This window comes from Chelonoidis abingdonii, chromosome 2 (assembly GCF_003597395.2).
Source record: "Chelonoidis abingdonii isolate Lonesome George chromosome 2, CheloAbing_2.0, whole genome shotgun sequence".
NCBI lineage: Eukaryota > Metazoa > Chordata > Testudines > Testudinidae > Chelonoidis > Chelonoidis abingdonii.
The window spans coordinates 162,563,784-162,590,107 of record NC_133770.1 but is presented as its reverse complement, the minus strand read 5'-3'; positions in this window follow the sequence as shown (position 1 = coordinate 162,590,107).

Below are 26,324 nucleotides of genomic sequence, written 5' to 3'. Positions count from 1 at the left end.
ACCACCAATTAAAAGCGTTAACAGCTCCACAGGAAAGACGAAGATGCTTCTTTAAGAACGTAAGAATGGCCGTACTGGGTCAGACCAAAAGTCCATCTAGTCAACATCCTGGTCACTGACAGTGGCCAATTGCCATGGGGCCCAAAAAAGAGGGAGTCAACCTAACAGTCAACAATGACGAATCTCTCCTGCCATCCATCTCCACCCTCTGACAAACAGAGTCTAGGGACACCATTTCCTTTACCCATCCTGGTAATAGCCATTAAGACTTACTAACCTCCATGAATTATCCAGTCTCTCTTTTAAACGCTGTTATTAGTCCTAGCCTTCACAAACCTCCTCAGGCAAGGAGTTCCACAAGTTTGACTGTGCGCTGGTGAAAGAATTTCACTTTATTTGTTTAAACCTGCGCTCGTTTAATTTCTTTGGTGACTCCTATTCTGTATGGAAACAAGTAAAAACTTCGTTATCACTTTCTCACCATCACTCAATGCTTGATAGACCTCTTAATACCCCCCTTAGTTCCCTTTCCAAGCTGAAAGTCCTTAACTCTTTTCTCTCTCCTCATATGGGACCCATTCCAAACCCCTAATCATTTTAGTTGCCCTTCTCTGAACCTTTTCTAATGCCAGTATATCTTTTTTGAGATGAGGAGACCACATCTGTAAATAGTATTTGAGATACGGGCATACCATTGATTTATATAAGGGCAATAATATATTCTCCGTCTTATCATCTATCCCATTTTTAATGATTCCTAACATCTCGTTTGCTTTTTTGACTGCCTCCACACACTGTGTGGACATCTTCAGAGAACTATCCACGACTCCAAGATTTTTCCTGACTCATTGTAGCTAAATTAGCCCCCATCATATTGTACGTATAGTTGGGGTTATTTCTTCCAAGGTGCATTACATTTATCCACATTAAATTTCATTTGCCTTTTTTTGCCCAATCATTTATTTTCATGAGATCTTTTTGAAGTTCTTCAGTCTGCTTTGGTCTTAACTATCTTGAGCAGTTTAGTATCATCTGCAAACTTTACCATGTCACTGTTTACCCCATTCTCCAGATCACTTATGAATAAGTTGAATAGGATCGGTCCTAGGGCTGACCCTTGTGGAACACCACTAGTTACCCCTCTCCATTCTGAGAATTTACTATTAATTCCTATGCTTTGTTCCCTGTCTTTTAACCAGTTCTCAATCTATGAAAGGACCTTCCCATTTATCCCATGACAACTTGATTTACAGAAGAGCTTTTGGCGAGGAACCTCATCAAAGGCTTTCTGGAAATTTAAGTATACTATGTCCACCGGATCCCCCTTGTCAACATGTTTGTTGACCCCTTCAAAGAACTCTAATATAGATTAGCAAGACACGATTTCCCTTTACAGAAACCATGTTGACTATTGTTCAACAATTTATGTTCTTCTACGTGCCTGACAATTTTATTCTTTACTATTGTTTCGACTAGTTTGCCTGGTATCAGTGTTAGACTTACTGGTCTGTAATTGCCGGAATCACTTCTAGAGCCCTTTTTAAATATTGGCATTACATTAGCTATCTTCCAGTCGTTGGGTACAGAAGCCGATTTCAAGGACAGGTTACAAACCATACTTAATAGTTCTGCAGCTTCACATTTGAGTTCTTTCAGAACTCTTGGGCAAATGCAAACCGGTCCTGCTGACTTGTTTATGTTAAGTTTATCAATTAATTCCAAAACCTCCTCTAGTGACACTTCAATCTGTGACAGTTCCTCACCTAAAAAAGCTGGCTTTGGTTTGGGAATCTCCCTAACATACTCAGCTGTGAAGACTGAAGCAAAGAATCCATTTACTTTCTCCGCAATGACTTTATTATCTTTAAGTGCTCCTTTTGTATCTTGATCATTAAGGGGCCCCAGTGGTTGTTTAGCAGGCTTCCTGCTTCTGATGTACTTAAACATTTTATTTCCTTTGGAGTTTTTGGCTAGCTGTTTTTCAAACTCATCTTTGGCTTTCCTTATTATATTTTTAATTTGGCAGAGTCTATGCCCCTTTCTATTTACCTCACTAGGATTTGACTTCCACTTTTTAAAGCAAGTCTTTTGATCTCTCACTGCTTCTTTTACATGGTAGTTAAGCCACGGTGGCTCTTTTTCTTAGTTCTTTTACTGTGTTTCTTAATTTGAGGTACACAGTTAAGTTGGGCCTCTATTACGACGTCTTTAAAAAGCGGCTATGCAGCTTGCAGGGATTTCATTTTAGTCACTGTACCTTTTAATTTCTGTTTAACTAACCGCCTCATTTTTGCATAGTTCCCCCTTTTGAAATTAAATGCCACAGTCGGGCCATTGAGATGTTCTTCCCACCACAGGAATATTGAATGTTGTTATATGACTATTTCGAAGCAGCCCTGTTATAGTTACCTGTCAGACCAGCTCCTGTGCTCCACTCAGGACTAAATTTAGAGTTGCCTCTCCCCTTGTGGGTTCCTGTACCAGCCACTCCAATAAGCAGTCCTTTAAAATGTTGAGAAATTGTGTGTCTGCATTTTGTCCCAAAGTGACGTGTTCCCAGTCACTATGGTGCTAATTGAAATCCCCCACTATTATCTAGTTCTTAATTTTGATAGCCTCTCTAATTTCCCTTTGCATTTCATCATCACTGTCCCGGTCAGGTGGTCGATAATAGATCCCTAATGTTATATTCTTACTAGAGTGTGAAATTACTGTCCATAAAGATTCTATGAAACGTGGATTCACTTAAGCTTTTTACTTCATTTAATTCTACATTTTCTTTCACATATAGTGCCACTCTGCCCTGCACAACCTGTTCTGTCCTTCCAATATATTTTGTACCCCAGAATCATTGTCCTCAGTCCACCAGGTTTCTGCGATGCCTATTATATCAATATCCTCCTTTATCACGAGGCACTGTAGTTCACCTATCTTATTATTTCGGCTTCTGGCAGTTGCATACAAGCACTTTAAAAACTTGTCACTATTTATTTGTCTGCCCTTTTCTGATGCATCCGATTCTTTATGGGAATGTTTCTTGTCCGAGCTGGCCCTTACATTATCCTCTTCCATCCTCGGGTCTGGACTATATCCTAGAGAATCTCTGTCAATAGACTCTCCTCTAAGAGAAGTGTCTGTCCTATCCACACGCTCCTCTGCAGCAGTCAGCTTTCCCCCATCTCCTAGTTTAAAAAGTGCTTGGCAACCTTTTTAATGTTAAGTGCCAGCAGTCTGGTTCCACTTGTGGGACGAGGGGAGCCTAAATCAAAGTTTCCCCAATTCCTAATGAATCTAAACCCCTCCTCTCTATGCCATTGTCTCATCCACATATTGAGACTCTGAAGTGCTGCCTGCCTACCTACCTGGCCCCATGCGTGGAACTGGGAGCATTTCTGAGACTGCCACCATAGAGGTCCTGGATTGCAGTCTCTTCCCTAGCAGCCTAACTTTGGCCTCCAGGATCTCTCTTCTACCCTTCCCTATGTCATCAATACCTACATCTATCATGACCACTGGCTCCTCCCCAGCACTACACAGAGGTCTATGCAGATGCCTCGAGAGATCTGCAACCTTTGGACCAGGCAGGCAAGTCACCATACAGTTCTCCCGGTCATCACAAATCTGGAGAGGTAACCTCAGTGAGAGAGGATATCCTAACACCATCTTGAAAGAGGTCCCACCTATGGGAAGATTTCCCTCTGCTCCTGTTGACTGCTCTGCTTCCCTGGGCCTTTCATCCTCCTCAACGGTGTAGGGGCTGTCTGACCAGAGGTAGGACAATTCTACAGCATCCCAGAAAGCCTCATCAACATACCTCTCTGCCTCCCTTAGCTCCTTGCCACAGGGCAACCTCCACTCTGCAGCAGGGCTTCTGCCTGCATGGTTTCCTAGTTACTAGAAGGGTTTTGTTTGACTTGCACCATTTTGCATGTAGTTGAGTTTGCAGGTTGTACATCAAACCAGCAAGGGGCCCCTGCCCCTTCCAAACTCCCTTGTGAATTCCCTGTTAGCAGCCCCTGGTTGCTTGTGCACTGCTGCATATAGCCCTGGCCTGCTAGGTAGCCCCACCCACTGATGAAGGCTCAGCTAATCAACAGAGGCTTCTAGTTTTCATGCCTCCTGTTGAAGCTCCCTGCTTCCACCTGCCAGCCACAGCACACAGTCCTTCAACCAACCAAAAGGACTGACAAACACAAGCACGCAGCAAGTAACCCCCAAACACACACACACACACACTACAGCCAGTCACTTACCCAAGGGTGCTGTATTTGCTCCTCCATCACCTGGAGAATACCCTGTTAGCAGCCCCTGTTCCCAAAGCTCCCCTTTGCTGGCATCAAGTTCCCCAACACTCTAGGTGAGTGCTGTAACCTCCACCCTAGCAAGAGCTTGCCATCCTTGTGTTGTGCTTTGGCCCAATTAATAGTTAGTTAAAGTGGAACTGCTTCAAGAGGCAAGGCGGAGGGTGCTCTGTCTTCAAAGCCCTTCACCTGGGCAAGTAGAGTGAGGCATTGAACCAAGGTTTTCATGTTCTCAGTGGAGCACACTCACCACCGTGAGCCCAAAACTGTACCCCAGATTTAATTCTGGGTCTCCGACCTGGCATACCGGTTCTGAAGCCAGTCTGGCTCTGCATTTGCATTTTAGAGAGCACTTTAAAAGTAAGCACAGGTCCTTTGCCAGGCAGGCCCTTGAACCCAAATTTGCATGACAAATGGTAGCCCCAAGGCCTTCTCCTAGCACACACATTTCCAAGCCAGTCTGATTCTGTCTATGAACTTTAGCGCATATGGCTCCAAGCATGTCTTTGGTGTGAGACCTCAAGCAAAATAGATCTGGGGTAAGTGACTGGTCCTTTAGAACTGGGAGTAACCTAAACAGTGCTGTGATTCTTGGGGTAAGTGGCCATCTATCACGTATCACCCTGGTGGTGAAGTAGGTCAGAGTCTCATCAGGGACCATCCATGACTCCGCATTAAGGCTGTTATGGGTGGCTGAGGGGCGTTTACACCTGATTAGATTTCACCAACCAGTTAATGTAGAACTCACAGCCAACGTGGGGTTTGTGCCCCGTTTCTTAACTCTTTGCCCTGAGGGTGGTACTATTGAGTCAATGCAGGCAGCGTTATAACTGTGACCATTTTTGTGAGTAAATATAGCTCTAAGCATTAGACATTCAGTAGCTCATAGTTGTAGGTATGAACATAGGACTGTAGAATGTCTTGGAAGTGTCATTACTGTTATATAAGTAGTTTCCAGGTACTGTCGTTATATTCAGCGATTGGAAGAAGGGAATTACACTTGTACCGAGTATGCTTTATAGACTTACGGCTGTGGCTGAGCCAATAAGATAATAAAACCTCTATTTTTGATATTAACTTCATACAAATGACAGACAGAAAAATGTTTTCCAAATTAGCCCATTCTACAAATGACAAATATTTTGATATATTGTGTGGTACAAACAAACTTATTCTGTCATGTGACTATAGACTCGCTTTAACCGAAAGCAAAAAAATACAGGAAAATGAATAAAATGTCATCTGGGGCTAAATATTTCCCAAACTTTCCAAAACACTATTTTGAGTGCATAGCTGCATTATCAATTGTATTTAGAAGTTTTCTGCCAATTTTTGTCACAAATAAACTGTTTCTATGAGTTATGGCCTTTCTTGTGATTCTCTGATTTTTTCAGATTGGATGCTCAATAATATTTTAACATTACGTAATATTAAAAAAAAAAAAAAACACTTCCAACATGTACACCCATCCTGCTGATGAGCATTGCTATCGCGTGTTAGGCTTGCAAATTTTGTCTAGCTGAGAGGTTACCTCTTAGTTCCCCAAAATGTGTGTGGGCTAGTAGGTTAATCTGTGACTAAGTGTGTATGTGACTGAGTGTACACGCATATGTTCATAGCTGGATGCGTGAGTGTCCAAATTTGGATTTATGTAAGTGTGCGCACACCATACCTGTCTATGTGTGCGTGTTCACATCTGCATTTCTTTGTCCCTTGTTTGTGTGTGTTCTATTTAACTTCTCTAAAGAAAAAAACAGCAGAGGTGCCTGTGTTTGCTGCCTGATGCCAACAGAAGAAATAAACACTTTGCCTTGCTGTAGCACCTTCCACCAGAGGATCTCAAAGCACTTCATAACCATTAATTACTTAAGGCTCAGAACACCTTGGGGTGTGGGCGGGCGAGAAACACTGTTATCCCTAGTTTACAGGCACAAAGTGACTTGCCCAAATCTGTAGCTGAGCTGAGACCAGAACCCAAGAGTCATAACTTCCAACACCAGGCAATAAGATACCAGCTGTGTACCCCATGGGATCTCAAGCCTGGAGTTGAACCTCCTTGGGCAGAATGAGGAGAGGGAAAAAGACAGCCCACTTTTGGCATATTGGATTAAAATATTCTTCTCAATTGATAAGCATTTGTAATTATTTTTGTTTGGTTTTCATTGAGCATGTGAATTGCTCATGTATGCTTTAATGCTCATGAAGATATTAGGCCTGACCAAATTCTGTAGCTTTATTAAATAACCAGACCCAGCTCGTGCCCTGCAGCCCTCCCTGCAATTCCATCCTATAGATCCTCCTGATGATCCTCAATCCTGATCTGAAATATTAAGGAGTGTTACCGTCTTGGGACCTTCCCCCCGCAACCAGAAGTGCCACAGCTATTCCAGTCCTGGACCAAGACACAACTCTGCCAATGTACTTCACTCCTGACTTACAGCCTCCTGAACACACATTATCCAGTGGAACAAATAAAGACTCATGTTCAATTTAATTTTTAGTTCTTCACTCCCTCAACTTCTAGGCCGCCAACTAATAGTCAAAACATTTGGTCCCATTTCCAGTTTAAATAGGTAAGCCATAATACTGATGATTTGCAACAGATACATGATACGCTGAATTCCTCCATCAGCTAGCAGAACCTCTTTTAACAGGGAATGGAGCACAGCTATAAATTCCACCAGACAGGATTGGTATGCAATAGCATAATATATCTTCTGTTCCATCTTTTATACATTATGTTTTGTCCTGCATTTCAGTGGATATATTTATGGACTTGGAAATTTCCTTTGAAGAAGCATCAGCCCCAGTGTGTGTGTGTGTGTGTCTCTCTCTCTCTCGCTAACAGTTTTATGGCCTTGGATTCTTTAAAGGAATGGTGTATGGATTTCAGACCTACCTTCTGAATGGAGCAGCAGCTGTTATCAGAGGCCATAGGGTGTGGCTGAAGAGTTCAAATGGTCCCTCGTGACATAGCATGACAAGTCTCCAGAAGTTCAGGAAAACAGAGAGCTGCCTGCTGCAGACAGGATCCGGGTGTGGTTGGTGTGCTGTTAGAGGGATGTAAAGTTAAGAACTCAAGAATTAATTTATTTAACACAAGATTACCTTGCACTAGTGTGGAGAACACCACATCCATGGAGATCTGGTTCGGTTCCTTGTCCGGTCACAAACTCCCCACGTAACCTTGCGCAAGTCATGTTATGTCATGTCATTGTTCCGTTCCTCGGTTTTCCCACCTATCAAATGGGGATAGTAATAATCTTGCTGGCAGGGGAGTACTAAGAACCAATGCATTACAGCTCATGAGGCTACACATATTCCTGCCTCTGTGCTAGCACAGACTCCTTTGCTTTCAGGGTAAAGTGCAAGAGATGAGGAAAAGGTACCAAAGAAACTCTCTTTCAATAGGTAAACAAGAAGAACTACTCTCCCGAATCAATCTTCTTTCATGTGCATCTGCTTCAAGGCATCTCATTGGTAAAATTAAAGCAATGCAATTAAACCATAGCTGGTTCCCAGGTGCCCCTGCACGACATAAGGGAAGAAAGTTACCAGTCCACATGACTAGCTTGATACTTGAAGCAGTTGGGCCCAATCCCACTTAGCTTTTTAATTTAAATTTCCTTCCATATTCTGTTCTGTGACGAAAAGTCATTCCCATCTGCTGCTACTCCATAGCCCTGCATGAAATGAGCTGGTGGGTCTCAGCTCAATTCCTACTAAACAGATGCAGCATCCTAAAATCATACAAATGACCATTTTATTGTCAGCCTCAGTGGAGGCCGATGCTAGACAAATGCAGGATAGAAATATGGTGATGGTAATTAATCATTGGAACAACTTACCTAGAAAGGTGTCAGATTCTCCACCTCTCGAAGTCTTTACATCAAGGTTGTGTGCACCTTTCTAAAAGAAATACTGTAACACAGCCAGAACTTATGGGCTTAATGTGGGAATGACCCGATAGAATTCTCTGGCCTGTGTCAAGTGGGTCAGACTTGAGCTAAGGAAAATTGAAATTTCTCTCCGATGGAAAATTCTGATTATTTCAACATTTGCTTTCATCTCCAAAAATTGAAATATCAACATTTTATGCTGGAAGTTAAAAAAAAAAAAATATTTGAAAAAACAAACATTTTGTCACTTCTAGTCAAAATGAAGTATTTCTATATTCCCAAATCTAAAGGTTTTGTTTCCACATCAGTTCAACATTAAATAGCATTTCCCTGAGGTGTTGCATTGCCTCATGGGGATTGTAGTTTGGATTTCTGATACTCCTATTCTCCTCCATGGACCGGTCTCCATCTCTTATAATACACCTTTTAAATCAATCCCCACCGAACACCACAATATACAAAAATAAAATGACAAGGGTTGAAAATACATTATTTGCATCATGGGAGTTACATCATAGGTGCAACTGATTTTTGGAGAGAGGGTAATCTTGTATTTTTATTTGATGTATTTTTTCAACTGTCTGCATTTTATTGAGCTATGCTGATTTTAAATCATATTTATCTAATTATGCCTTATGTCCCAGGGCTAAGATCCTCTATTAATGAATTTAATGTGCTGTATGACTGGAGAATTGCTAACATAGTTCCTATCTTAAGAAAGGGGGAAAACATCATCTGGGCAATTACAGGCCTGTTAGTTTGACAGCTGTGTTATGCAAAGTTTTGGAAAAAAATTTGAAAGAAAAAGTAGTTAAGGACATTGAGGTCAATGGTAGTTGGGACAAAATACAACATGGTTTTACAAAAGGTTGATTGTGCCAAACCAATCTGATCTCCTTCTTTGAGAAGGTGACAGATTACTTAGACAAAGGAAATGCAGGAGATCTAATTTACCTCGATTTCAGTAAGGCATTCAATATGGTTCCACATAGGGAATTATTAGCTAAATTGGAAAAGATGAGGATCAATTGAAAGGTGGATAAGGAACTGGTTAAAGGGGAAGACTACAATGGGTCGTACTGAAAGGTGAAGTGTCAGGCTGGACAGAAGTTACTAGTGGAGTTCCTCAGGAAATCGGTTTTGGGACCAATCTTATTTAACCTTTTTATTATTGACCTTGGCACAAAAAGTAGGAATATGCTAATAAAGTTTGCGGATGACACAAAGCTGGGAGGTATTCCCAATACAGAGAAGGACAGAATATCATATGGGAAGATCTAGATGACCTTGTAAACTGGAGTAATAGTAATCGGATGAAATTTAATAGTGAGAAGTGGAAAAGGTCATGCATTTAGGGATTAATAAGAATTATTGTTATAAGCTGGGGACACATCAGTTGGAAGTAACAGAGGAGGAGAAGGACCTCGCAGTAGCAGTTGATCCCAGGAGGACTATGAGCTGCTAATGTGATATAGCCATGAAAAAAGCTAATGCAGTCTTGGGATGCATTGGGTGAGGTATTTCCAGTAGAGATAACCAGGTCTTAGTATCGTTATACAAGGCACTGGTGAGACTTCATCTGGAATAGTGTGTGCAGTTCTTGTCTCTGGAACAGGTACAGGGAAGGGCTACTAGGATGATCCGAGGAATGGAAAACCTGTCTTATGAAAGGAGACTGAAGGAGCTTGGCTTGTTTAGCCTAACCAAAAGAAGACTGAGAGGAGATATAATTGCTCTCTACAAATATATCAGAGGAATAAATACCAGGGAGAGAGAGGAATTATTTAAGTTCAGTACCAATGTGGACACAAGAACAAATGGATATACACTGGACACAAGAAAGTTTAGACTTGAAATTGGACAAAGGTTTCTAACCATTAGAGGAGTGAAGTTCTGAAACAGCCTTCCAAGGGGAGTAGTAGTGGCAAAAGACGTATCTGGCTTCAAGACTAAGCTTGATAAGCCTTTGGAGGGGATGGTATAATGAGATTGGTCTTTGACTATTAGCGGTAAATATGCCCGATGGGATGTTAGGTGGGGTGGGATCTGAGTCACTACAGAGAATTCTTTCCTGGGTGTCTGGCTGGTGAGTCTTGCCCACAGGCTCAGGGTTTAGCTGATCGCCATATTTGGGATTAGGAAGGAATTTTCCTCCAGGGAGGATTGGCAGAGGCCCCGGGGGGGTTTTGGCTTCTTCTGCAGCGTGGAGTATGGGTCACTTGCTGGAAGATTCTCTGCATCTTGAAGTCTTTAAACCATGATTTGAGGACTTCAGTGCTCAGACACAGGTTTGATACAGGAATGGGTGGATGAGATTCTGTAGCCTGCATTGTGCAGGAGGTCAGACTAGATGATTGTAATGGTCCCTTCTGACCTTAAAGTATATAATTTGATTTGACTCCCACGATATATGACACCAAATGCTCAGATGAGATACTGCATTGTGTCATGGGAAATGTAGTCTGGCCAAGGAAAAATAAGCAAAGAGATGCTCTGCCAATCATTACAGCTGTCAAGAATTGGTTGTCCACATGGTTTTATTGCTGATTAAGCAAAGTCTCGCTTTCTACTGTAACTTGCAGGCCAATTATGTCCCCCTCTAGTGACTGTACCATATAAAAATGTTTGACCCCACTGCTGAGGCTGGTCCTTGAGTTCAAGCTGTAGAGGTCCATGGTACAAGACCCAGAGGCCTTGTGTCTGATCCCTGCATAAGAACCCCTCTAGGAGGTCACCATGTGACATAACGATTGACAGTTTCTTTCATTCCAACCACCAATTCAACAGTTCCCAGTAGAGAATCAGAACTGCAAGGCCAGAATGCCAGCAATGAAAAGAGATGTTATCAAGAAAGGGGAGGGGAGAAGGGAAGGCACCACAGCTTGACATCAGTGGTTAGCATCAATGGTTTCTGACTGACCACAAGGCAATATGGTGGCTGTTATCACCACGTACAGCCAAGCTCCATTGTACAAGGGGATGTACAAATAGGAAGCAAAGGACAATCCTCACCCCCAAGCAGTTGACAAAGTCTGCACACTGATGTAAATCAGGAGCAACCCTATGGACGTCAAAAAACTTAGAGATGTAAGTGAGATCAGGCCCCAGCCCTCTAGAACTAAGCAAAGGGAACTGCCAAAATAATCATTTCATTCTTGGGTTGTCTGCAAGGTGGCGCATTAGGAATGAATTCAGCAGCTGCTTTTCCCTAACTTTGTAAAGAAGCTGTTGCATATTCATTTCCAGGTAAAAGGAAAGTGATTGAAGAGTAGGATCATGCACACTTGCAAAAGCAGGAGTGATAATACTTTGTTTGATTTCCTCTAGGAGTGAAAGATGCAAGAGAAGAGAAGTACAAAGAGAAGAAGCATCTCAACCTGTGCAAGCATCATTATCCCTGTTTAACAGAGGGGGAAACTGAGGCATGGCAGATCAATCAAAATCACGCAACAGGACAACTGAAGAGCCAGGATGGGAACCCAAGAGTCCCGACTCCCAGATGCTGGCTGTAACCACAAGACTAAGGGCCTAGTTTTCTCTTGATTTCATTTGAGAGTCCCTGCGTGGCCCTCTCTAAACTTTTCTTTAATCACTTTCCTTGATTCTTATTTTTCTTCGTCAGAAACTTTTGAAAGTGACATCCATGAGCAAAAGGGAGAAAGAGCCATGTCCTCGGAGAGACCTTCTGGTATATTATATCTAGGCACGTGCAGCAGGGAAAGGGGAAGAGAGTCATACATCTTGGCTTGCCAGGGCTCCCTCGGCAGTCACCAAATAAATCAAAGTGCAGTCAGAGCAGGCGGCCTCCACCGTCCCTAGCTACACAGGCAAACAGGAATGAGAAAGTTAGAGGAAGGCAAAGAGCTTTGGAGAACATATCCCTGACTTCTGGAGAGGGTTTATCTCATTAAAACAAATGAACAGATGCCTGTTGCCTGCGTCGACAGGGGAACTGCAATTCATGATTACACTTTATAAACCCCAAGCTGTTTACTGCCTCGGCAGATAAGTTTAGCCTTTAAGAGAAGGAGATACAGTCTGCGGTTTATACATTTAATGGACTTTTTTTGGTGTGCATGCGATAACACATCTCACTGAAAAATTGATTCGGAGACCAGACCAAACCAAACTCTGCATTCAGCTGCAGTCTCTGAGTAGTTGAAAAGAGGGAACTCACACTCTGCCCACAACCCTGCTTGTAACAAGCCTGGGCTCTCAGAAGCTGCAAGGCAGAAGGGTCTAGTTGGGGTAGGGGAGGCTTTGGGGCATAGCTCGTGCTGGTTACTCAGGGTCATGTGGGGATTTTGCTCCTGCCCAGCATTTTCCTGAAGGCGGTGGGAACATGATCTTCTCTCATGCAGATGACAGAAAGTTAGGGGAGTTGCCAATACTTTGTAGGATAGAGCTAAAATTCAGCAAGATCTTGATAAGTTGGAGGACTGGGCTGTGAGAGAAAAATAAACCCCCATCCCATTCTCCTTTAATGGGGCATGGATTTACATACAGGCCTTGGTACGAATTTACGTGCAGGCCGTATCTAATGTGAAAACCTTTGTCCAAACTGTTGAAAACTATTGGAAACTCCCCAACTCTTGCGACTTCCTCAAAATCTGTTTATCTGCCAGAACAGCGTGGCAATAATTGCTTGCTCAAGTAACCACAAGTAGGGGTGCTGATCTCAAGGGGGTCTCACATGACCATCCTAAGGGACAACAACAGGAAAGCGTGCTAATATCAGTTGCTAAGCGATGTTATCTGCAATGTTTATGCCATATAAGGAATATATCAGTTGTATTTTGCAATATCAGCGAGGTAATAATCCAAATAAGGTATCTTAACACATAAGCTAAATATGGTAACGTGTGGGTTTTAAGCTTTTTAAACCCTGGTATATTCTGTGAGGGCAGAGCAGCTTAGCCCTTGCTAGGGTGACACGCTGTCTCTCCCTGCATATATGCATGTAATCAATAAAGGAGCCTCAGGCTATCTGATTCGAAAATAATAGAGTGGTGATCCTTTTCGCCAACAGGGCTATAGACCACACAATATAATTCAGCAAAGACAAATGTAAGGTGCTACCACTTAGAGAAGAAAAACCAAATGCACAAATACAGAATGGGGGAAACTGACTTGGCAGCAGCACATCTGGGAGTTGTGGTGAACCACTACCTCAACAGGAGTCAGCACTATGATGTTGCTGGAAAAAAAAAAAAAAAAGCACATGCTATTTTAGATTGCATTAACAGAGGCATAGCGTGCAAGTCATGGGAGTTGATAGTACCGCTCTACTCGACACTTAGACCTCAGCTGGAGTATGGTGTCCAATTTTGGTCACTAATGTATAGAAAGGATGTAGAGACAAGTGACAGAGATGATCAAAGGGATGGAATGCAAGCTATCTGAGAAAAGGCTGAAGTAACTGGGTCTGTTTAGTTTGGGAAAGAGGAGGATATGATGGTGGTCTTCAGATACTTGAAAAGTTGCCATAAAAAAGATGGAAAAAAGTTGTTCTCTCTTGCCCCAGAGGGCAGGACAAGGGGCAATGGGTTCAAACTACAGCACAGCAGATTTAGATTAAATCTCAGGAAAAATGTTCTACCTAGGGAGATTGTGGAAGTTCCTTCACTGGAGGTTTTCAAAAGGAGGCTGGATAGCCGTGTATCTTGGATGGTTTAGAAACAACAAATCCTGCATCTTGGCATCCTTGTGGTCCCTTCTAACACTATGGTTTTATGATTTTAAGGGCATCTGAGGTACCGGTGGCATCAGAGAGTTTGTGTCAATGAGGCACAGGAGGGCAGATGGCCACCATTTTTCTCTCATTCCTTCAAAACTCTGCAGCATCACAGCAGAGCAAATTGGTATTTAGAGGGTGCCTGTACCATTACCCACAATGCTCTGTGGTGTCATGCCAAGGCACTTTAAATGAGCAGACAGGCTCCCATGCCAAGTTACTCTGAACTGTCCAACCCCATGGGGTCTGCAGTGCTGGGATGGAGGTTATCTGTCTGTCATTATTTGTATGCAGCCTCTCAGCTGAGATCAAAGTCCCATGATGCTAGGCACTGTTCATAAACAAAATGAACAAGGTCTGTGCTCCAAAGAGCTCACTATCCAAATTGAACTGGTGGGAGGGGAAGTGACTTACCTGAGATCACACAGCAAATTCATGGTAGAGCTGGGAGTTGAATCTAGGTGTCCTGACTTTCCTGCTTGGGCCCTGTCTGCTTGAGCACACCACCTGGAAACTCCCCTAGTGCCTAGGAACCCAGATCAAGGATCAGAGCCCCATGGGTGGTAGGTACCATCCAATCCAATTACATTCACAGAGGCTTTACTGGCATGACAAACTACATAAGCATTGCCAAAGAAAAAGTCAGGCCCCTCATGTATCTGTCCGAGGCAGTTATGCCCCACCCAGCACAGGACACTGTTTACAGCCAGGTAACAAAGATGGCAGTCTGTGCCGTTGAGAGCTTATGGTCTATATGTCAGACAGGACAGAGAAGATAGATGCTTTTCTGCTAACCTTTTTTGTATTATAACTTCATCCTTCCAACCTACCCCATACATCATTCTGGAGTCTTACATATTCACCTATTCTATTATAGAGAGGAGGGCCTGTTTCTGCAGGAATGAAATGTCCTGGTTAACCCCTGAGACAGGGGCAAAATGTAAGTTTTCAGGAGTCACTCATCTGTCTGTTTATCCCCCTACATACTGCTCTGCAAACCCGCATCTATCCTTGGATACAGTGATGGGCACCATAGTGGCTGGCTGGCTGGCTAAGTTAATCACCATACAGATCTAAGTGCTGGCTCTCATGAGATTTCCCTTGTATCCAGTATGAGGCAGGCCAGACATACTGCTGGAATAACCTTCCCTAAGGACTTTCTGCATGTTGACCCCTCTCTGCAAACCAGAAGTTGGAGGTTGGGGGAGGGGATGAGAAGAGAAGGTAAGTAAACAATATTTTGGGATCTCTTAAAGGTTCTAGAGGCTTCTTATTTTTTCCACAACCCATTTGCCCACCTCGATCCATTCGTCCATGCCGTTTCATTTGATAAGAAGCCATTTTCAGGCATATTTCCCCACAGCCAGATATTACAGATGCACACAACACAAAGCACATCTTCATCAATATGAGAGATTCTGCTTAAAACCCAGTGATTCTGATCTGGAGCCTGACAACGTGGTAATTTATATTCTGTGCCGCATAACCAAAGAGCTTGTTATGCAAACACAGGCCACTGATTTGACAAATCTCCTGGAAACAGAATTAATGTCTGTATTCTGAAAAAAAATGTAATTTATTTTAATATGTTAGAAAGGAAATATCATATGGATGTGTGTCTATAAATACATCTAACTATAAATACACACACACACCCCTATATATTGACTTCCAAAGACCTGTGCTGATTTACCAAGGCTAAGGGAGTGACTCTAGATATTTAACTGGTGTAAACTGCCGTATTCCAGGGATGTCAAAGGAGCTATGTTGATTTACACCAGCTAAGGATCTGGCCCACCATATAAAACCATCCCAGGAGATGTCTCTATATTCAATAGTAAGATGTTAACAATGGATATGATCCCCTGCCCACCTTACTATCAGTGGCATCTTTCATTGTTTGTTTATGGTCTGTGATTTTATTAACATAATAGTAATGTCCTTTTGCTAACTATGTTTTATTGATGATGCTGAGGAAGAAAGTGCACTCTGCATAATTGAGGTTTGGATGGAATGAAGAGTTTGGCATCACTCAGATTCATATGTGAGAGATTTCTTAATTTGATTTGAGACAGGGAGAGTGTTCTTTCTTCAATCTCCCTCCCCATGTACACATCCATCAATCAATCTCAGATTTCCATGACACACATCCCCATGCTATCTGAGTGCCGGCGTTTATGGAAGAGGGAGTGTAGCAGGCAAGAAGGTGCGGGGAGTGGGCTGTTGAAAGATGCCTCTTGATAGGAAAGTCTGAACAAGCTAATAGGGAGGACGGGGATGCAGCGTGGAAGGGAGAAGAGAAAAGCATGTCTCCAGGGAAAAGGGAACAGAGAGGACGAATAGTCCAGTGGCCAGGGCACTCGCCTGGGACTTGGGAGAACTAGATCTAATTCCCTGCTTTGCCAGAGGCAAGTTCTGTGACTTAATCCCTCTATACCTCAGTCATCCTCCTGTAAAAGGAGGAAAATAGCATCGCCTCCTAAAAGTACTGTAAAGAAACACACTAAAGACAGTGAGGTGCTCTGATGGTCTGATAAGTGGGGGCCATGCAAGTACCTCAGCTTGTTAAATTTGGAGCTTTCAATGTGATCTGTAGTGAGGTGATCACCCTGCGCTGGGAAGGAAGTGAAAAGATGACTGACTGAGCTCTCAATTTGAGAGACAGGGCTTGAACCAATGTGCACTAAATCACTGGAAGCATCAGCATTAACTTGAATGGGTACTGGATGGAGAGTCATACATTTCCACCTGTGCACCCTACAGAAAGTGTCCTGCCTACAAGGTGAATTCCATTGAGTTCCTGAATAAAATACCCTTTTTCTCCTTCAAGACAGAGGAATTTTAACTTTCTCTGAGCTGTCAGACAGAGCTTTTATGGTAAAGCCTTCCTTTTCTTCAGGCCATTATTCTGCGCTGAGTATACCACCCATCACTTGCGAGTTGCTGTGTTTCCCAGAGCATTGCTAGATTCCCCCGACCCCTGCCACCAAATACAGCAATACTTCTGTCCTTTTAATGCCTTTGCAGCATCAAGGCCGTTCACAGTCCACGTTGTTAAACACAAATGATTTGCTCTCGGGGCTGCAAGACCCTGTTGTCTCTATTAGTAGTTTATGGATCACTAAGCCTGAGCCAAAGCACTCAGTCCTTACTCAGGCAAAACTCCCAGTTAAGTCAAGGGGACTTTTGACACTCAACAAACTGCAAGATGAAGCTCTCTGTATACCAGTATATCCTATATCACAAGAGGGGATGGCGGGTCAGATACTTGCCTGGTATTTTGAAAACATGGATTCCATTCTTCTCTCTGCCACAGGCTCACGGTGTGACCTTGGGCAAGTCACCTGGACCTGTCTGTGCTGTGGATCTGTCAGTTGGTAAAATGAGGTAGACAATTCTTCTGTTTAAATTTTAAGGGTGTTGGGGCGGAAGCTGTCTCGTAGGGCAGGATGCACAGATGGAATGAGGCACTGTGATGTTGAGTGTCACAGCAGCTAACTCTTAGGCCCCTAGAAAATCATTGTAATCTACAAAGTCTGAGCCTAGGCTCCCTGCACAACGAATGGGGAGAGAGAGGCACCTTAGGCTGTCACCCGCAAAAGTCAGCATGCTAGGCAAGGAGCTGCCCCCTAAGCTAGCTGATGGGAGATGCAAACAAGAGAAGCGTGTCCTATTCCTCACTCCTCTCATTGAGATGGCACCTACGTCAAAGCCGCAGGAGGCACCTATTGCTGCTTGGAGCTTTCAGCTGTGAGCCTTCTCCTGGAATTAAAATAATTGAGGTGGGGGGCAGTGGAACCTGGAGTCTCCCTCCTCCCAGAGGGGGTGCCCTATCCACTGAACTACAGAGTGATTCTGTCACACTCTCCTGCTCTGGCCCAAGGACCATTTCATTATTTATCCACATAGGAACAGTCATTTGACCGCAGTTTTGTACATCACAGTGGTCCTCAAACCATGGCACCTAAATCATGGTCTTCAACACCCAACTCACTTTGTGCATCCATCCATTATTGCCTGTCTGGACAGCACCCAGAATGATGGGGTTATGGGTCTGCCTGTAAACCCAACAGATAACATTAATCATAAAAAAGTAAATCCTACATGGTCTACAATGAAAATGGACCAACTGATTTCATTCCCATGTGTTATAAATGATCACTCCAGAACATAAAAACATAAGAATGGCCATACTGGGTCAGACCAAAGGTCCATCTAGCCCAGTGTCCTGTCTTCCAACAGTGGCCAATGCCAGGTGCCCCAGATGGAATGAACAGAACAGGTCATCATCAAGTGATCCATCCCCTGTCATCCATTCCCGGCTTCTGGCAAACAGAGGCTAGGAACACCATCCCTTCCCGTCCCAGCTAATAGCCACTGATGGACCAATCCTCCATAAAAGCACTGGACAAGTTCAGAGTTAGCTGCTGGCAAACTGCTTTTAACTAAACTGCTCTGTAAAATAACCTTCTGACAGTCCAGTACTTACCCAAAGCAAGTTGTCGATATAAATGCTTATGATGTTCAGCTCCCAGTCAACTGCTACTTAAACCACCTTTGTTTTAAACACTCATCTCCCCTATGGTGTAATGTCAACTAAACTGTATAGATTGTAACCTCAGTGTTTTATTTTCATTTGCATATATTTCATCTCCTCCCCCTTTCTAGTCTATTGTCATTAGATGTGTGTGAAGCTACTTAACAGACTTGATCCATATCCATAATCATGTTACTTCCATTATGTGTATGTACACACACACCCCTATCTTGTAGGTATACAGCTTACCCTAATGCCTTTCAATAATGGAGCACTTTCCTTTCAGAGTCACTAATACTGAATCAATGACCTAGCATCGATTACTCTTCTAATGCCGTCTCCAGCCCAATCTCTTCGCTCTCCTTTCTGATCTTCTAACCCTTCCTTATTAATTACGCAATCAAGCCTCATTTCTTGTTACCTTCAGCTTCTCTGAAACTCTATGATCTGCATCTCTGTCTCCCACTACAAGAGCCCAGCCCATATTTGTGGATGTTTAACTACCTACGTACAATACCATCCACATACTATAGCAGGAGAGGCTGTGGGAAACTAATTAAGCATTCTGTGCCTCTTTTGCCTTAAAGATGCTATGCAAACCCAAGTTCTATGGAACGTTGAAGCAGAATACTTATTAATTTTATGTAGGAGATATGAAAATAATTGCCCTGCAACCTGGTTTAGAGAATGGAAATAGTCTCTTTTTTGACATTTCATTTGTATTGCTTTATTATTATTATTTGGCTGGAAATATGTAGTGTAATTTTCCATGCTTTGAAATCTGTATTTACACCCCCACTTACAGGGATGCTGTGAAGTAGGTTAGACCAGACAAAATGTGCTGCACAGAAGGCAGCAAAAGTAGTAAAAAATAAATAAATAAATAATAATAATTTCACGGCTGTCATTGTGCAGTGCACCATGACGGCTAGGGACTTCATAGCAACTGTAAGGATACCGCTCAGACTCTCTTGTTTCAAAAAGCACTGGAGCTAAAGGAGAATCGCCATTAGCTGCTTCAGATATAGGGCTTATGTCACAGAGTCGAACAGTTCTAATTCTATCCAATAGGTGGCAATATTGCACCTGTGCATGAATACACCCACCCAGCACCTTATATCACTGTCATAAACTGATTGTTAAGGGTTAATGTCTCTTTTACCTGTAAAGGGTTACAAGCAGGGAACTGGAACACCTGACCAGAGGACCAATCAGGAGACAAGATACTTTTAAATCTGGGTGGAGGGAAGCTTTTATGTGTGTGTTCTTTGTCCGTTGTGTGTTCCTCTCTTGGAGGGTCTGAGAGAGACCAGACGTTACTACAGGCTTTCTAAGTTTCTGTTCAAATAGTAAGTAAGAACAAGCGGTTTTAGTCTTTTTGATTGTTTTTTCTCTATTTGCAAATGTGGATCTGGCTGGTTAACTTTTATGTGTGTAGTTGCTGGGAATATTTTGATTTGTATTGGTACTGGGGGAAAAGTTTCTCTCTAGTGTCTGTAAGCTATAGGACGTTAATATTTACATCTTGAAGTTACAGAGATAATTCTTACTTTTTCCTTTCTTTTATTAAAAAGATTTTCTTTAAGAGAACCTGATTGATTTTTTCCTTGGTCCTTGTTTAATCCCAGGGATTGCGTTTAAACTCACCAGGACTGGTGGGGAGACGGGGAGGGAGAGGTGGAATCTCTCTCGTTTTCCTTGAATCTGTTTGCCCTTTGTGGAAGGAAGGACATGCTTCTCGTATGTGATTTAAAGAGGTGGATCAGTAGTCTCTCAGGGTAGCCCAGGAGGGAAAGTCTGGAGGGGAAAGGGAGGGAATGGTTTATTTCTCTTGCTTTAAGAACCCAGGGATTTGGTTCTTCGGGTCCCCAGGGAAGTTGGGGAGATCAGAGTGTCCCAAAACACTATATTTTGGGTGGTGGCAGTGCTATCAGATCTAAGCTGGTAATAAGCTTAGAGGATTCATGCTAGTATCTCATTTTCTAACTCTAAGGTTCAGATCTGGGAAGGAACTATGACAATCACTAATAAATAATACATTTATATTATTTAATGCAAATGAAGCTATCTAATCTCTTTATGCGTCAGTCGATTGCCCCCAACAAGTGCAGAGTCCTGTACTTAAGACAGAAGAATCCCATGCACTGCTACAGACTAAGGACGAGTGACTAGGCAGCAGTTCTGCGAAAAAGACCCTAGGGTTACAGTGGATGAAAGCTGGAATGAGTTAACAGTTCCCTTGTTGCCAAGAATGCTAACAGCATTTTGGCTGTATAAGAGCACTGCCAGCAGATCAAGGACGTGATCATTCCCTCTTATTTTGCATTAATAAGGCCTCATCTGGAGTACTCTGCCAGTTTTGGACCCACACTACAGAATGATGTGGAAAAATTGGAAAAAGAGTCCAGCAGAGGCAACAAAAATATTAGGGGGCCAGAGCACATGATTTATGAGAGAGGCTGAAGGAACTGGGATTGTTAGTCTGGAAGAGAAGAGTGAGGGGGGATTTGATAGCTGCTTTCAACTACCTGAAAGGGGTTCAAAGAGTATGGATTCTAGACTGTTTCTAGTGTAGCAATGACAGAACAAGCGTAATGGTCTCAAGTTGCAGTGGAGTTTAGTTGGATATTAGGAAACACATAGTCACAGGGGTGATGAAGCACTGGAATGGGTTACCTAGGGAGGTGGTGGAATCTCCTTCCTTAGAGGTTTTTAAGGTCAGGCTTGACAAAGCCTTGGCTGGGATGATTTAGTTGGTGTTGGTCTTGTTTGAGCAGAGGATTGGACTAGATGATCTCCTGAGGTCTCTTCCAACCCTGATATTCTATGATTAACATCCATGAATTACTCTATTTCTTCTTTCATATCTTTGATTAGTGGTATTATTGTAGGGGTATTATTGCATGGTTACTATTTTAGTTCTACTCCCAAGCTTCAAACAAGTGTTCAGTGATGGGTGTCTCACCTTTCTCCTGATTCTCATAATCTCAGAACTGGCATCTCCTTCATTCTCCAGCAGGCTGAGTAGCTACAGCATCAGTCTTACGAATCCTCTTGCTGACCTTGAGTGATTGCTGGCATCTGGAAGCATTCAGATATGAAGTTAGACTGACCACATCAGACCTTCACCTGTGTGCAACATTTAAAGAAAAACAATTAAATTAATTGAACACAAGAACTGCCTGGGAGGTGCTTAAGGAGAAACTTCCTACAAAGCAGGCTTTGGAAATGGGTGGAAAGGAATTAGCGGTCAATTATTCTGTTTAGCAGACCAGGAGAGGAAGGGTTAAATGCTGCTCTGGTACATGACAGGTGATGTTGAGATCCATTAGAGGCATGTTTTCTTTCCCCCTGTAAAAAAATTTATTGAAAAGAAAAATCACCCCTACCCCCAATCTTCATCAACAATTTTCTTTTAAGTATTTGTGGGGGTCTATTGATGGGGGTATGAAAATGCAAAAAAATTCAGTAAGAGGGACATTTTTAACAAACATTTCCATTGTATCCAAAACGCTATTTTCTGGGTGTGGGGGGGGAACATTTCCATGGAAAACTTTCAACCGTCTCTAATCTCCATTGAAGCTGGAGCTAAACTGCAGCCACAGACTCAGGCCACGTCTAGACTACACGCCGTATCGGCGCGTTAAAATCGATTGCTCGGGGATCGATATATCGCGTCTGATCTAGACGGGATATATCGATCCCTGAGCGCGCTTATATCGATTCCGGAACTCCACCAAACCCAACGGAGTTCTGGAATCGACATGGCGAGCCACGGACATCGATCCCGCGCGGTGAAGACGGGTGAGTAAATCGATTTTAGTTATTCGACTTCAGCTACGCTATTCTCGTAGCTGAAATTGCGTATCTAAAAATCGATTTTACTGCGTAGTGTAGACCTGGCCTCACAACAAGCAAATCAGAGACCATATTGGACCCTCATGTATATTTGGTTGCGTGGGGCTAGAATCTGCTAGTGTCTTTAACAAGAGCCCTATGACAGGAGCTATCATGGCTGCGGAGGACCCTGCCTGTAGCAGGACCAAGGCAGCTTGGGTGGGCAGGAGCCAACACAGGGTGTGCCCCTCCAGCCACACCATGTCCCAGAGCAGAGGGGGCTGCAGGTGGATTGGGGTGGACCTGCCAGTGTGTGGATCTACCAGCAACTGCCTTGCTCCATAGAATGGGAAGCACACCACCACCCTGGGGGCTGCAGTGCTGGCTGCATAGTGACCCCACTGCTTCTTTGCTATCTGCTTCACCTACTCCCTATGGAACATACCAACCACACCTCCTTCCCCCAGGGCCAAGCCTGTCTAGTCAGTCCCAGCCCAGCAAAGGGCAGGAGAATTTATCGTTTCACAGATAAGCAATACAACTGAAATGAACGAACCAGTTAGGGCTCTCCGAATGGAGAGGGGAGGGAGAGAGGGAGGAAAAGGAAATGTGAGAAAGAGAAGAGGAAAATATGAGGGCAGAGGAAAAAGAAAAAAAAATGTGAGAAAAGGAAGATGAGACAGAGGGAAGACAACAAAAAGAAGGAGGGAGAGAGAAAAAGGAGGAGAGGTTGGGCTTAGGAACAATTTCTTTCCCATGCTTGAGCTGAATTGTCAGGGGGACAGTTGTTTGTGCTGCTGTGGGGGTGTTCTTCTCTAGGCTGAGGATCTTACAGAGCTTTTGCCCACCCGAAGCGAAAGGCCTGGGCATTTCCTTCTAACCCACTCTGGCCTCTGGAGCAGGCAAGCAGCAGGGCTTTTAAGGGCTCACAGGATGAAGTTCCCAGTTCTCCAATCCGAGTCTGTAGTTCACAGGCTTTATTCCACTACTCTGCTCTGCTCACAGGTTGGCTTGCTGTGGCTGGACAGAGGATTTGGGCAGAAATAAGGGAGTTGGGGAAATGAGACAGGAAATACCAATGAAATCAGCCTGTGAATAATTGTGAGAAAGGTGTTAGTGGTCCAGGAACAAAGAGGTCAGTGAAGTACCTCTGTGACCACTGATTTGTTACACTATGATTACAATAATTCCTGCCTTCTGGGAGGGAGCCCCATTTGCAGGCCAGTTAGAAATGACTATGCTACCAGCATTCCCATAGCAAGGAGGAAAGGCAAACAGGCCTGTCTATGATTTGGTTGCTTTGCACTCCTGAGCGAGGGCTCAAGCATACTGAGATCTGTGCATGAGCAGAAGCTACATCACTCCGCGGATCTTCAGAAAAATTTCCCAAACATTGCTTCATCCTAACATGGGCTGACACATCTCATCTCCCTAGGGCATGACAGCCCGGCACATACACACAAGAGGTGATTGCAAAGAGCGTGCGTGCATGAGAGAGAGGATGAAATCCTGCCATCTCTGCTACCTCAGACCATAAAACTCCAATGGGTGGGTGCTAAAATCACAGACAGCACCACACTGCCATATCCATTAATCAATGCCTGCCCCAGCTGTGCGCACAGCCTAAATGCAAAGGGAATATAAAACTCATTTTCTGTTGGGGGGAGATATGTTTAATTTGGATAATGGGTGTAAATGGTGATGCACGGGTTAATGCTCTGGGTTATCTACGGCCCATACAGAAGATCCTTGACAAAGCCCGAAGCTCCTTACCTCCTACACTGGGATCCAGAGTGAGAGGTTTCAGATTTATAAAAGCCAACCTTCAGCTTTGCTGCTGCGGTGCCACAGAGAGGCTGAGAGAGATTGTTGTGTTTTCTCACTATTTGTGTTACAGTCGCAACGCGAGGCCCCAACTAAGATCAGGGCCCCATGGTATTGCGTGTTGCTTGTACACATTGGAAGACTGTCCCTGCCCTCAAAGGGATTACAATCTAAAGCAACAAGATTGACTAAGGGAGGTTTATTATCCTTCTTTTACAGATGGGGAATTGAGGCCCGGAGAGACTTAGACCCAAATTTTAATAAAAGGTATATGGGAGCTTAATTCCCACCGATTTCAAAAACCAACCTTTAGAAATCTGGCCCTAAGTGACTTGTCCAGGGTCTGACAGGGACTCTGGGGCAGGGCTGGGGATTAAGTGCAGGTGTCCCGTGTCCAGGTCCAGGGCTTTTACCACATGGCCTTTCTTCTGCTCCAAGCAGGCATATTGGCTAGAGTACTGGCTCAGCATTGGTGGCCATATCAAAATGATTCCCCTGAACTAATTGGTTCCCACCTGCAGCTGTGTTTCTGAAATTCCCCGCTGCACTGAGAGGCCAGAACAAGACCTAGTCTTATCTTGAGGCCTTGAGAGTGGTGCATAAACCTCGTGTTGGCTCTCCGCGCTGGGGAGAATCTCACACTTTACACAGACATCCCTTGATTTGCTAGAGCTCAGGAAGCTCACCGTCAAGAATCAGTGTTTGATGGGTCTTGTTTTCAGCAAACCCTGGTCATGTAATGGCTGCTGACTTGGCCGACACACCAGAGACTGAACTGCTGAGATAAAAGTATGAGCTGATAGAGCTTGAGCAAGAGATGCGTCTTCCTAGCTAGAGCTGTAACTGCTAATATTCTCTGTGGTTCAGGCAGTGGGTTGCAAGGATCTCCCTCAACTCTTCCCTATTATCTCATTCTCATTCTGAATGATGCACCTCATCTTCGCCTCACTCCCCCTCCTTACCCCCAGCCATGTACAGCTAATAGCCTCACACAAATGCTCATTAGATGACTACACGGGTCCCCAAATCCTCCGCTGCCGCCTTCTTTCCATATTCTCCAAGCGAGAAGATTGGCAGTAACCTTTAAATGTCATTTCCAAATGCCAGCCTTAGCTAACTGGCTACAAAGCGCAGCATTTACGCTAGATTATTGGGAGAGATGAGGCCTGAACCACTCACCTTCCTGATGGGGAGTGAAAGGAAGGACACAGGACACTGCAGAAAGGCAAAGGGTCTTGTGCCAGCAGACAGCTAGGAGGCTGGGGGAGGGAGGTTATTACAGCAATACAGATCAACCGTCTTGATGGCTTGTGTCTCCTCTAACCAGCAAACACAACGAGAAGCCCTTGTGGCACCTTAGACACTAACATATTTATTTGGGCATAAGCTTTTGTAGGCTAACCTCTAACCAGAGCACTCTCAAATACTTCTCCCAGGGGTCTACTTTCCACCCAGAGAACTAGGTCTGCGCCTGACAGAAGTGTGCATGTGATCTGTTTTGTTTCATTTGCACTCACATATGGCACATTAGCAACCATTCAATCAATATGCTAATGAGGTTCCGTATGGGAGATCAAGTGTGGATAAGGAGGGCCAGAGTTCACGGCAAAGTCACAAGGCAGATGGGCCCTTTCCAAGCCACTTCAGCACTGTAATAACAGATAGAGTTTGCAGTGCTGACATTACTGCTACAGCAATCTTTGGTGGCGCAGAGGGTTCTGGCCCTTAGGACTCTGCCTACTGGAGTTGAACTTGAGAATATTTTGGATCTCAGCCTGGATACAAAAATCATTTCCACTAGTCTAAGGCAGTGACGGACTTGATTGGTTGAGGAGTCCTTCAAAAATATACTCGACTAGAAATGATGGGCCTGATGCAAAGCTCACCGGATGGAATCCTCTGGACTGTCTGATGCAGGGGGTCACATTAGATGATCACAGTGGTCCCCTAGTTTTTGTTGTTTTTTTTAATTAATTTTAAATCAAATCGTCTAAAAATATCACCAAATTTCTCCAGTACATGCTCTGGACTATACTTGTTAAATTATGAGCTCAGCTCTATAGCTGGACAAATAATCTGAAATAAAAATCAGATTAATTTAAAATAAACAAACAGTCTCAAAATTCAAATCAAGAATAGAACAAATATTTTTTGATCCTTCCCAGCATTGGCCTGCCCCAGAGGGCCATGCA